Source organism: Cyanistes caeruleus, chromosome 14, assembly GCF_971803275.1.
Source record: "Cyanistes caeruleus chromosome 14, bCyaCae1.hap1.1, whole genome shotgun sequence".
NCBI lineage: Eukaryota > Metazoa > Chordata > Aves > Passeriformes > Paridae > Cyanistes > Cyanistes caeruleus.
In genome coordinates this window covers 13099226-13112231 of record NC_141714.1, presented here as the reverse complement: position 1 = coordinate 13112231, position 13006 = coordinate 13099226, and positions in this window count along the sequence as shown.

Genomic DNA, 13006 nt, shown 5'->3' with positions numbered 1-13006 from the left:
ACAGCTATTACTGTAAATTTACAGCTGTTACTGGGATTTTTGTGTCCTCTGAAGAACAGCCACACCTGCAGTAACTCCTGTTGCTGGACTGAAGACCAATGTAAGGAAATCCCTTTTCCTCAGTTCCCAGTGCTGTGATGATGTGGGGTAACCTCTGCTGCAGCTGGGAAGTGCATTTACTGCTGCTGCCTTTGCCCTGTTTGTTGTAATCCTTTGAGGTTTCTTCATGGGCATGTGTTTATTTTGATTCAATAGAAGGTCACATAGTTAGCCCCTCAGAGGGGAGGGTAGACAGATGAATGCAATGAGCAGGTCTGGGTGTATTGCTTATTTATATGTATGAAAGTTATGGGTGCTTCCTGGGAGTAATGAATTATAAATAAAAAGTAGTGATATGCTGAATTTTTAAAATCCAGAAAAAGACATTCTTGCAGTACAAATGTATGGGAATAATGAGGAGGGAATCACAGAACCGATTCCCTCAGGTCCTGTGCTCCAGTGTCTGAGTTTGCTCATGGAGGACTCACACCTGGAGGTGGCCAGGGTGGTGCCAGGTGCCACCACTGCTGGCAGGCAGCTAAGCCAAGGGGTGACACATGGGCAGCTGTTGCCAAGAGGAATGGTGGAGAGTTCTTCCCCCAGCCAAGGAGCCTGGGATGTGACCATCATTCTGGAAATCACTAAAGATTTGTGAGCTGTGAGTGGGCTAATCCCCTCCTCAGGGAGGCACGTTTGGGACTTCACATCTGGGACAGCTGAGGGAGGGTGGGTGGGGGCACAGAGAAGGACAGACAGTGTCCATGGGGAGTCCTTGTCACAGCCCTGTGCCCCCCTGCCCTGCCACACCGTGGGTACCTCTGCTGTGCTTCAGCTGCATCCATACTGGGATTGCTCACGGATCCCCCAGCCCAGCTGTGCCAGATCCTGCCCAGGGAGCCCACATGCACCAGGCTTTGCCCAAATAATGCTGCCTGCTGGGGCTGATTTGATGTGCAGTGATTTGATGTGAGGCAGGGCCAGCACCACACCAGGCAGAGGGGGAAGAGTTGCTGCAGCAGCAGCTTTCCCAAACAGTGCCTTCCATCATGTCCTCAGGTTCCATTGTGGAGAGGGCACAAATTATAATTAAGGACGTCCTGCCTTCCTCCAGTGCCCTTCAGAGCACATTCCAGGCCGTGGCTGCCTGGCCATCCGTGGTGTGTGGGTGGCTCTGCAGGGTCGCTGTGATGCTGCTGACTCACACACGGTGCCACTTCCCCTCACCAGCTGGTCACACCATTGCAATGCTGCCTCTTTTTTTTTTTTTAATTCACTTTTCATGGCCTTGCTGAGAAAATGCTGCATCGGCATCAGTGTGTGCAAAGGACTGCCTGCAGAATCCTAAGTCCCTTCCAGGGCTTTTCGGGATGTCGCTGCCAGTCTGGAAGGAGTCATGCTGGCTCTTTGTCAAACATCACATTGATTTTAAAATTACTCTGATGGCTCTTTAAGGCAGTGCACTTTTTGTGGCCTTCTGCATTTGTCATAGCTGATCTCTCTCTTTCCCATGGAAGGGCAGAGGGGTGGCATTATCTGGTTTGGCTGCATTGATTTTCTGGGAGTGGCAGGTCAGATTTCAGGTGGGGAGAAGAAGATCAGAACTGAAATGTTGGACTCTATTTTTTCCCAGTGGTGCTCAGCTCCTGAGCAGGATGGAACTCACAGAACACACTCTGTCAGCAGAGATTTCCCTCCCAGGACACCTGGGTGGTGGATAAGACAGCAGTGCTTGGGCTGGAGTTTGTAATGCACAGACCATGAGCTGTGCTAGGGTGGGATCCACATACTGCTGCCTCCTTCTTTGCTGAATCTGGTAACTCATGCCCTAAACCCTCATCCCTTTGACCTGGCTGCTTTTCTGTCACTTCTGCACAAAAGTGAAGGCCAAGCTAAAGGTTGCAGAGGCAATACTAGAAATTAAGATGTAAAGGTGAGTCATTCTTCACCTTCTGCAGGCTGCAGCCTTTCCATGAGGGTAAATACAATCTCTGTATCTGTACACTCAGCTGTTAATACTGTAAATGAAGTACAATGTTTTTTAGATTACTGACTCATTGCTGTCAGTAGAACAAGCAGCCCAAGCAGGCTGCCAAGGCAGGAGATGAAAGAATTCATTAATTTTATGTTTCTGGTTCATGAACAAATTTCTGAGCGAGGGTGATTAACTGCTGGAACAAGCCACTGAGGGGAGCAGGGGATCCTCCAGCTCCTGCTGTCTCCAGATGAAGGCTGGCTGCTGCTGTGAGGGACACTTTTGCCAGATAAAGTTGCACTCTGTGCAACTAGCTGAATTGTTCACCAAGTGCAGAGGCCAAGTGGAGACAATCTAATCATCTCAGCCACCCTTAACTCTTGTGACATGCTCTTTGAAAAGGTCCTGCTGCTATGTGGATTCTGAATATTCATGGGTCAGTTCATTCTGTCCCCTTAAAGGAATATCTCAACTGGCAGCAGCCTCTGGGGCAGTGGTGCTGTCCCCTGTGCCTGTGGGGATGGTGCAGTAGCTGCAGGCTTCTGTCCCCTGCAGGATGCTGTGCAGGGGCCATTCTGTGCAGCCCTGCAGCCTTCCCTGGAAGGGAAACCCAGGCATGGAGAGGTGCAGCACTTTGCTTTTGGGGGTGGGAAGGAGACTGCCCTGAAGGTGACAGCGTGGCAAAGCTGCCTTCCATCAGTCAGCTGCAGAACAGAACTCTCCTGCTTTGCAACCTGTTGATCATTTTAGATATTGCTTTTGTGCAGCAGGTCATGATAGAGGCCAGTGGTCCTCATCTGGCACTGTTCATCTTCCTCACAGACCTTGTGTGGGAGGTTGGATGCATCCCCTGCAGTTCCATGCAGCACCGTAGCTCTGGTCCTGGGAAATCATTCTGGTTAATTCTCAGGGCTGATAATAATTAAACAGCACCTTGGATTCTCTTGACAGAAGTGTTGGGGTGTGACTCTTTTCTTTTGCTTTGTCTGATGGTCAGCCTGGCTCCCCAAGGGAGGGCTCAGCACCCAGGGGAGCAAAGAAGATGCAGTCAGGATAGGAGGGGACTTATCCAGCACATCTCAAGGCTGATGTTTTTGTGAGACCTCAGAGAAGAGCCCATTTCTCATGGCCCCAAAGCCAAGCATGCTCCTTGTCATCAGCTGTTGTGTGAGGAAGACTTTGTTACTGATCATGGGGCTTAGTTTTAGGTGTTCCTACCTGCAAGCAGCAGAGATGCCTGGACATCACAACCCAGCCTGATCCTGGCCATCATCCAGTGCCAGGATCTCTGCCCTCAGGGCAAAGCTCTCCCCTCCCTGGCCCCACCTCAGGTCCAGGGGAAAAAGAGGCATCTATTGAAAGGACTTCTATGTTCTGGCCAAGTTCTGCTTGATATTCAGAAGTGGAAGAAAGTGGGAACCCTAATATTTACATCTGTACTGATTTAGGCTTTAATTTAGGCAATATAATGCAATCTTTCTCTGGACTTTAATAGCTTTTCTATTATTTTGCTCCACAGCTACTTGGAAATGTGAGCTCCTTTACTACATGACTACTTAGACCAATAAAGGAGTTGTTTACTTAACACATTATTTTGCAGGCAGCCTCCTGTGAGCCTGCTTGTGGAGGCTGCCTTTGTCCATGGCTGTGAGTATGAATATACATAATTAATAAATGTTATTTGCTGGACATTTATTCCTGAGTGTCTCAGGTCTCCTTGACCGAGAAATTCTGTCTCTTTGAGATCTAATGAAAGGTTTAGACTTTTTAATTTATTTTCTTAGATTAGTCTCAGAAAATAACCCTATTATTCTAATAGGTAGATCAGTCCCTGAGGAAGATATGAATAAATGAAAAAGAAATAGGTGAAAAATAGGCCAGAGCTGCTATTACAGAAGAGTCTCTCTGACCTTTTAATTTTTGGTTCAGAAACATAGAAATCAGACTGCAAGCACACAAAATTCAATCAGCTGCTCCTGCAGCCCCTGTAGCTCTTTTTCTGTGCAAGAGTGGCAGAATTTATAGGAGAGCAAACATCTTCTCTGGAAATACATTTTAAGTGCCTGTTGTATTAAATCTATTTTAGGTTGCATCAAGTGCACGAAATTCCTTGTCTGCGTTCAGTCCCATTTTGGATTGTACACACTAGAGGGAGCCATGGAAAAACCAATCCCCAGTCTGCTGCCAGGCTCCTGCCTTTCTCCCCAGAGCCCCGGGCCCTGCCTGCTCCTGACCTCTCCCTTGGGAAGATGGGTGTCTGTGAGGAGCAAACCCTTAAAAAAAAAAAAAAAAAAAAGCTGTAGGAGCAGTTTCTGGAAAGTAAAGTGTTTTGCTTAAATATGCTGATGTTGGGGTCAAAATTTTAATGGGAAAAAGGCATTTATTTCAATACATCTAAATGTAGCCTTTTGAGAATGTCCCAGGTTAGGTGATGTTGGTCGTTTTGGATGTTGTCCTGTATTCCTCTTCCCCGTTGAAACATTATACATCCAGGAGATGATTTTACACAGTATCCCACTCTCAGGAGGACAGCCATTGTTGAAGGTGTCCAGTAGTCAATTAAAATGTTTCAGGAGACAGGAAATTATTTTTGCAATTCTGTTTCATCTGAAATTCCATCTTATTTCTCCTACTTCCCAAACCTTTGTGTGCCCGCCACCCACAAATTCACCTAATCTCTTCTTGAAGTCTCCTGTGCTCCCAATACTACTTCCCAGAGAGGGGAATCCTCGGGGCTGGGGGAGAGGGAGCTCCTCTGCTTTCCTTCTGCCTGAGCCCCCTTGGTGTTGGGAAACAGGGAAAGAGAGAGCTTGCAGCTCACCAGCAAAGTCACAGATTCTGACAGCCTCCTGAGCCTCCCTTTTCCTCAGCTAAATGGTGCTTGTTTATAAGGTATGATTTAGGATAGCAGATATTCATTTTTGTCTCCTTTGAGAGCTAATATTGGGAGCTGGTGATGCAATCCCTGTGTGCTGATGGATCCTTGAAGAGGTTAATGCCCTGTGTGAGGCCAGGACGAGCCATGCAGCCACTCCAAGTCCTGTATTTTCACAATGGCTATTTGCCCTGGCAGCTTTATGGAAAAGAGTGGGGCTGCTAGTGGAACACAGCTGGAATCAGAGCAGGGATATGAGAATTTAGCCCATGCAGTTGTTAGTGGTGGTCACAGTGCTGCACATGTGAAGCCCAAATGATAACAGGCACAGGCTGTTTGCTTTGCTGCCTTACAGCACAACAGCAGCTTTGTTGGAGCTTTGATGAGCTGTCTCTGCTGCAGCTCGGGTATGGGCTGTTTTTCTGTCTGCAAGGAAACATCATCTCTGTTAAGGCAGAAATGTTTCCCTCTGAATGACAAGAAAAGAAAAGCCGAGCAGTGGTCTTGTCAAGTGCTGTTCCACTGATAAAACAGAAAATAGGACAAAAGTTTTCTCCCATCAAACAGGGTTATTCTCAGCCAAGAGCAAACATCTCCCATTTATTTATATCCCCTTGCTCCTGTGCTCTTTTCGTACTCCCATCTGTATAAAGTTTCAAAGGGGCTCTAGGCCTGACGCTGCAAGTCCCCAAAAGGCCTGGCACCGAGGTAAATAAATCCAGCAACAGGCTGGGAGAGAATAACTAGCTAACTAACTGGGAAGGCTTTCCAGGATTGCAGCCGAGCCCTGGCACAGGGCTGGATGCACAGCTCGGTGGGTGGGATACACACACTGTCACATTTGAGGGTCAGGGGCTGGAGCTGTGGTGGTGTGAGGAGTGGCAATCCTTCCTGGCCTCTCCTGCTCTCCCACAGTGATTAGTGCACCTTTTGTAAGTCATGGAAAAAGAAATATTAGCTGAGTAATGCTTAAACAAAGCCTCTGTGTGTTTGGGGACGGTGGGGAGTGTGCAGGCTGGGCTGCCCAGGCAGCCCAAGAGTAGATTTAGAGCAGCTTTTAGCTTCTGATGAAGCTGACACACACTTCTGCTTGGAGCAGTGACCCTGGAGGAAGAAATGAGAACCCACTTGGGAAAGGGTGGTACCATAGACCATCGTATCCTGAGTCCACCAATGACCCAGGGAGGTTTGTTTCAATCTGAGATGGAGATATTATTCCAAAGTGATCTGCAATGGACACCAGACACAGTGTCTCTCAGTGCTGTCATCTGCAGGGAAAGTCTCCAGGGGGATGGTGCTGGTTGTGTTTGGAGGCGATGCCACAATTCACACACCGGGGACAGTGTGTGTTTGGGTTCCCCTGCATGATGGACATTGTCAGGAAACAATTTTTCTGCTTCTCAGATGCATCTCTGGCTCTCCAAAGGCACAGCTGAGCGCTGAGGGGCAGAGTTGCATCCTGTGTGTTGTTCCCCAGCATTGTACCTGGTTTTATTTAGAAAAAAGGCAGCAAGGCTGGCAGGAGCCATTCTTTGTGATATGATGCAGCAACTGAAAGGAGAAACTCTGCTTTTTATGGCTTTCAAGGAAAGGCTTCCCATTTAGCCCAGGAGTAGCAGCTGTTCTCCCAGTTTACAACACACAAACAGACGGCATTGTTTTCTGATTTGCCTTTTTTATTACAGCAGATATTGGATGGATAGCTAGCAAAAAAAAAAAACCAAAACACCCAGGGGTAGACCGGCCCAGCTGGTTCAGTTTATGGCAGTTGGGAACACTGGGGCCCTACGAGTGGCACAGCTACCAGTACATGCTCTTCAAGGCAAGCAGCACCCAGGCACACCCATGATCAGTGCTGCTGTCTCTGGGTGCGTGGGAAAAGGGTCTCCTTAGCGTGGGTGAGGCAGTGAACAGGTGGTCCCAGGGGACTTTCTTGTATATGGGAAATATACATGTATATACTTTCTTGTATATGTATGGATATACGCCTGTAAGGGTGGCTCTGCAGCCTGTTGGGAGCACTGCAGTCAAAAGGGACTTTTCTCCCTCAATTCATCAAACTCAACTGCATCAGTGTGAGGGGGCAGAGCACTGAGTAGGCAGAGGCCATTTTAACAATGCGGTGATGTCTATTTATTTATTTATCTAACCAAGATCGCACCTGCAAATGGCTGAGCTGATTTCCCCAAGTCAGGCTGCTGTGTGTCAGGAGGTATTGCTGCCTCGCCTGATCTTTCTGCACTGGATTCTTTTTTTTATTATTTTTTTTTTTTTTTTTAAGAGCTTCCTCAAGCTCATCTACCCTCCCGGCTGCTCTCACGGTGTAGCAAAGCAAAGGGGCTTCTGCCAAGGCTTGCCAGGCAGGCCAGTCCGCAAGGCTGGCTGGCCTCGGGCGATGTGAACGCTTGTTAATTGGCAGCGGGCTCTTAGCCCTCGCTGGAGGCACAGGCTGTGCCAGCACGCTGCTTCCTCCAGCTCCGGGGATTACAGCTTGACTCAGCCTTGCAGTGCTGCTGCTCTTCCCTTCTCAGCCTCTCCTGGGAGCAGGAGCTTTTGGCAGGCGCGGGCTCCCTGTAAGGTGTCTCTGGGGCCCCGGGTTGACTTACCGGGACTGCCTCTCATGTGCCCAAACTGGCTGCAGGCTGCAGCCATCGAGGGAGAGGAGCGGATGCCAGCAGCCAGTGAGTCAGTGCACTCCCATGGTGTTTGCTAGGCTTGGGTGGGGTTCCTCAGAAATGCCAGCTCGCTTCCAAAGGAGCATAAATCACTGTATTTAAACAAGCCTCAGTTCCGCAGATCCCTGTTTAGCAGCCAGGACGGGGCTTACAGTTAATTAAAAAAACAAAAAAGAAGAGGGCATGTGAAAGCAAGACCCAAATGTTTTTAATAATTATCCCAAGAGCGAAAACTTTCACTCTTCCTTTGGATGATGACAAACACTGGGGAGCAGCCGCCCCCGGAACTCGGGCCCCTCCTGCCTCCCTCCCTTTGAAGCTTGGTTTCCTTCCCCTGGGCGGTGCAGGGACGTGACTGGGGACAGTGTGTTCATCACGGGCTGGCACTCGGGCTCGGCCCCACTGCTGCCCGTGTCCTCCCTGCACAGCAGCTCCTCCGAGGCTGCTCGGGACAGGGGAAAATGGGGCGGCTGCAGACATTTGCTGCCTTTGGAGAGGGAATCCCTCTTTCCCCATCTTGCCCGGCTCTGCACAGCTCTGCATGGGTGATTTGTGAGGGCCAGAAGGGACAAGAACACTCCCTTGCTGGAGGAAAGGACCAAGCATTTTTCTGTGGGTAATCCACCATAACAGTCAGCAAAGAAAAACTCCCAAACCCTTTTATTTAAAACGGCTGGACCTCTCTTATCTGCTCCCACAGACAGAGAGCATCTTTTCCTGCCCTCTTGTTGCTGATCCAAGACAATTGATTTGCAAGCCCGGATACCTGATGGCTGAGGTCTCGTTTGCTGCATGTACCTGATGCTCACAGCCACCCACAGCCCATTGCCTCCTTTGTGAGTCTTGTTCCCCTCCTGTGTTTCTACCTTTGACGTTACGTTCTTTCTCTTGCAAGTCCAAAGAACAAAGCTGTCCTCCCCACGCACTCAGGCACTCCTTCTTTTCTTAACTGAGCTCTGCAGTGCAGAGTTATTAATAAAAAATCACAACGTCATGTACAGCCTGCACCATCACATCTGTCAATGTCACCACCACGCAAAATTGTGTGTTTTTTCCACCTTTTAGTGTTTCTTTGCTGCAGAGGTTGTTTAAAAGGAGGAGGAAAGCTGAGAAATCCCTTCCTACCTGCCAGAAGAAGTGAGCGATGATTTCAATTAGGGGTGTGGCAGTTTGGTGTCGTCATTCATGGTTATTAAAAACTGTTATTCGCGAATATTCAGCTGCTAAAAAGAAAAGAATTTTAATACTCTACCATGATTTATCTTATTGAAGGTGTCAAAATGATCCTGGTTTGTCAACCTCTTATGTAAAATGTCAATTTCTAACTGGTGCTCATGGCCTATGTCTCTGCTCACTCCTTGGTAACACATGTAAGGTTAATATTCAGCAGAAGCCATTAAAATCAGCTTCTGCTTGAGCAGGGTTAGGTTTTGAAGACTTGTTTTCAGCATTTCCCATAGTTAGTAGAAGCCATACAGAAGTGCAGGAGTACAGTGCAAGACCCTGTCCCAGCAAATGCCGGGTCTCACTGCCATGAGGGTGAGTGATGTGCAAAGCAACTTTGGACCCAAGGCCCCTCTGCCCAGACACATTGAGGAATTCAGGACAGAACCTTCTGAAGAAAATGTTGCAGAAAAAAAATACAACACAGCAGAAGGCAGATTTTAAGGTGGGCATCTTCCTGTGTTTTCCCTTTGCAGCATAGATGGGACTTCGAATGAGTAACCACACTCCCCATAGCAGTGTTTGGCTCACTCCATTGATTGTCTTGTAGCAAGAAAAGGAATTAGCTTGTGGCTTTCTTAGTACCTCAGAGATTCACAATACGTCAGGAATGTGGAGCAGGGGAAGGTGTCACAACATCAGCCTGGAGCACTGATTTCCTCCATCAAGGGCTGCAGGTCCCATGGGTCTCATGGCCCCCACAAAGGGATCTGCAGGTGGGTGTGAGGGTGACACTGGCCCAGAGAACCACTGCAGCCTTCATCAGCTCACTTGGCACGAACACTTCTGAAATAGTCTCCTTCTGTATGCATGTGCATTGCCACTGGGGTACAGCTCTGCAATCTTGTTTCTGCTCAGCACTCCGATTCCTTCATGTTACACATCCCTGGGCAGCCTGTGTGTACATTCACAGGGCTTTTGAAGGGGACAAGCAGGGCTCTTGCTATCGTTGGCTCCCAGGAAGGTGGCACAAGACCCAAATGGGTCTGTTGATAGCAAACCAAAGCTGGAATTAGAGTGTGATGGGGAGAGTAACAGCAGCCCCAGGCCAATTCACCGTGTAGGCAAACAGCCAGGAGGGCTTGGTGGAGCCAAGGGGGCAGGGTGATGGAGAGAGTGCTGTGCTGGGACTGGAAGCCCCATCCAGTTCTCCTTGTTCTCTGGTACGTGAGGCTGCCTGGGATTCTCATCATTTGCAGGTTTAAAATCCTGTGGACTTCAGGGAAGAAGGTGGAAACTGCTGTGGGCTAGGCAGGAGGTAGATCTCTTTCAGTTGTAAAAATCCCTGGCTGCCTTGTGCCAGCTTGTGTGAGTGGCCATTTACTTCCCAGCTGGAGAGCTGCACGGTGAGTGAGGGGAAAGGAAATCCCACTCTGTGCTAGAATTGCTTTAGTGTAGAGTATCAGGGATATTTCTTCCTCTATTGTTACAACTACCTTACACCACGTGCTACTTTCTTCTGTTTTATTTAGCAACAAGAGCAAAATGTCACTTGCTTTTGCAACCTGACAATGTGCGTGTGCCATGGGGCATAAGGTGGGAAGGACATTGAATATACCTGTTCCTTCTGCTATCCATGGGCTGTTCACAAAACCACGTTAATATCCCTTCCCTCCAGACACCTAGCAGAGACACGAACCTCTCCTGCTTTTTAATTCCTGCCCAGGAGGTTTGGGACACAGATGAGAAACCATAGACTAAGAGGCCCCAGTCTGGTCCTCTCTGGCTTCTTCCCCTTCCCTGGGGCAATCCCAAGCAGAGAAGCTTGGGATATTCCTGTTTCTCCTCTCTGGTTCACCCACCTGGTCCTCTGGCTGTTCACAGAGCTGAGTGCACAACCCAGCTGAGTACACAGCACTGAATGCAGCCCCTCTGAATCCAGCAGCTAAGCCATCTGCTCATGAGCTCCACCTTTGTGCAAATTCCAGCCCAAGTTTCCCAAGCATGGACACAGCCAGGCTGCCTCAAATGGGTGCTGAGAGCAGATCACACACTTGTGCAGTGTGCAAGCAGCTGGAGATGTAAAGCACCACCTCTACAGAGAGGAACCTGCCCTGTGCCAAATACGGGATGTGGCATGAGTCAAAATGAGGGACACCAGGAAATAATAGACTTCACATGAAGGAGAGCAATAATTAGCAGCTGTAAATCACCTTTCATCTACAGATCACAGAGGCGTCTCAAGCACTAATTAGCACAGCCTTGCAGCATCCCTGCCCCATAACTAGCGCGGGGCAATGGTTATTCCATCTCCTGGCACGCAGCCACATGTCCTTGCAGGCACCAGCAAGAGGGAACTGGCTTGCAAGGTTGGTCCTGTTCCACTTCTCACAGCCAGGCTGGAGGTTCTTGGGCACCTGTGCCAAGGAGCTGCTGTGTGTCCCAAGCCAGTGCTTCCACAGCAGGTAAGTGAAGATGGGCCGGGGGAAAAGAGACACTTGGGATCCAACCCATTTCTGTTTTGGGTTCTATATATTTTCTGTGTGGAAATCACTACTTAAAGAAAACTTGAGTGAACAAGGTAAGCTCCTCCAGAAGCAAAAGTCCTCCTTAAAAGCATTTTAAGTAAGTATGGCGGGGAAGTTTACAATCTCCTAAAGTTTTTGTAAATATACGTGTGTGTATATATTTAAATATGTATATTTACAAAACATTTTCAAAAAATCTAGGGTTCTTTAACCTTGGTAGTTATCTCTGTAATGTTGGTAAGACACACCCAAAGCACTTGTTAATTCGGGCACAAAGCAGAGAAGACAGGTTTGCAAGGATCTGTACATGGAATTGTTCATATTTCTTGGGAAGTGCATGGAAGCCTGGCCAGCCCCAGCCCCAATCTCCTGCTTCTCTAAGTTGAGTCATCTTTCCTAGGAAAAATGAAATATGCTTTTCTTGGAAGAATTTAAATGTGAGAAAGTGGCATACTCAGGAAATTTCCCAGTTAGCTGTAGGTGAACCAGACCCGTCTTCCCTCCCCCTGGGCTGGCTACCCACAGCACATCAGCAGCACCCCAGTGCCTGAAGGACACAGCAGGAGTCTCTGGGTTGCAAAACTTGTCTATTTTGAGTTTGCAGTGAGCAAAATGAAGCAGAAGTTACTGGGATTCATGTGGGAATTGAAATGTAAGACTGTGAAATATGGGAGAGGGGAATCAGACTGGTTAGTCTCTCTCTGCATCTGAAATGTCTATGAACATTGTTGAAATACTGTGTGTGATCGTTTTGCATGGCTGAAAATAGCTCTGCAAGGTGCCGGGTGGCAGTGCAAGCCAGCCCTTGGCATCACACAGCTCCCAGCATCGCTTTATTGTCACACCAGGAGCTTTGCTGTACAAAGAAAGCACAACTGGAGTCTGCTGCTTTGTCCATGCTACAAGGAGGTAAATTAAAGGCTAGAAAGATTTTAATTTGCTCCAGGACATAAAGAACATCAGGGCAGAAGTGAGACCTGCAAGCCCTAGCCGGCAGTCCCTTGCCCCGACTTCTGAATGATGTGGGATTTGTTCCCTTCGTTAAAAATAACCTTGTTTATAACCTCTGTTTCATGATTCAGCTCTTCTGCAGTCATCAACCGATCGCCATCAAAGCAGGGCAGCATCAGATTTCAGGAGGAAGATGCAGTAGGCTGTTGCAGCTCAGGTGTGCTCTTTGCAAAGGGCAGTTTGATGGAGGAAGTGAGGGATACCTTATCAAAGGGCTGCTCTTTTTGGAGAGGAGTTCTCCTCTCTGAGATCTCTGTGCCAAAGCTAAACTGCCTGGAGTTCCTGTTGTGCAAATCCCCACCCATGGCTTCTGCCCTGCCAGAAACTCCAGTGCCTCATCACCATGAAGGTGGCCCCGTGCAGGCCCAGAGCTACAGACAAACGTGGTTTTCCTGGTTCCTCTCCTCCTTCTCGCCTGTAGGTCAGAGCATCAGACATGCGCTGCTCTACATACTGCGACCTGGGGCCCTACCAGTGGCACAGCTACCAGTTCTATGTTTAAAGCAAGACTCATTGCCAAGAAAAATCTCCTAGAAAGTCCCACACACCCACTTTTGTTTCTCGCACTGTGGTGTGACGTGTCTCACAGGCAGCACAGCTCCCCAGGCTTCTAATGACCGCGTTGTGAGGGTTTGCTAACTGCTGTATTATGTTGTCTGCAAAAATCAGGCTACACAGCTGCAATCCTCACCCCATTTAGCAGACTGGGAAGCAGAGGCACAAAACGAAAAGGACCATCTCT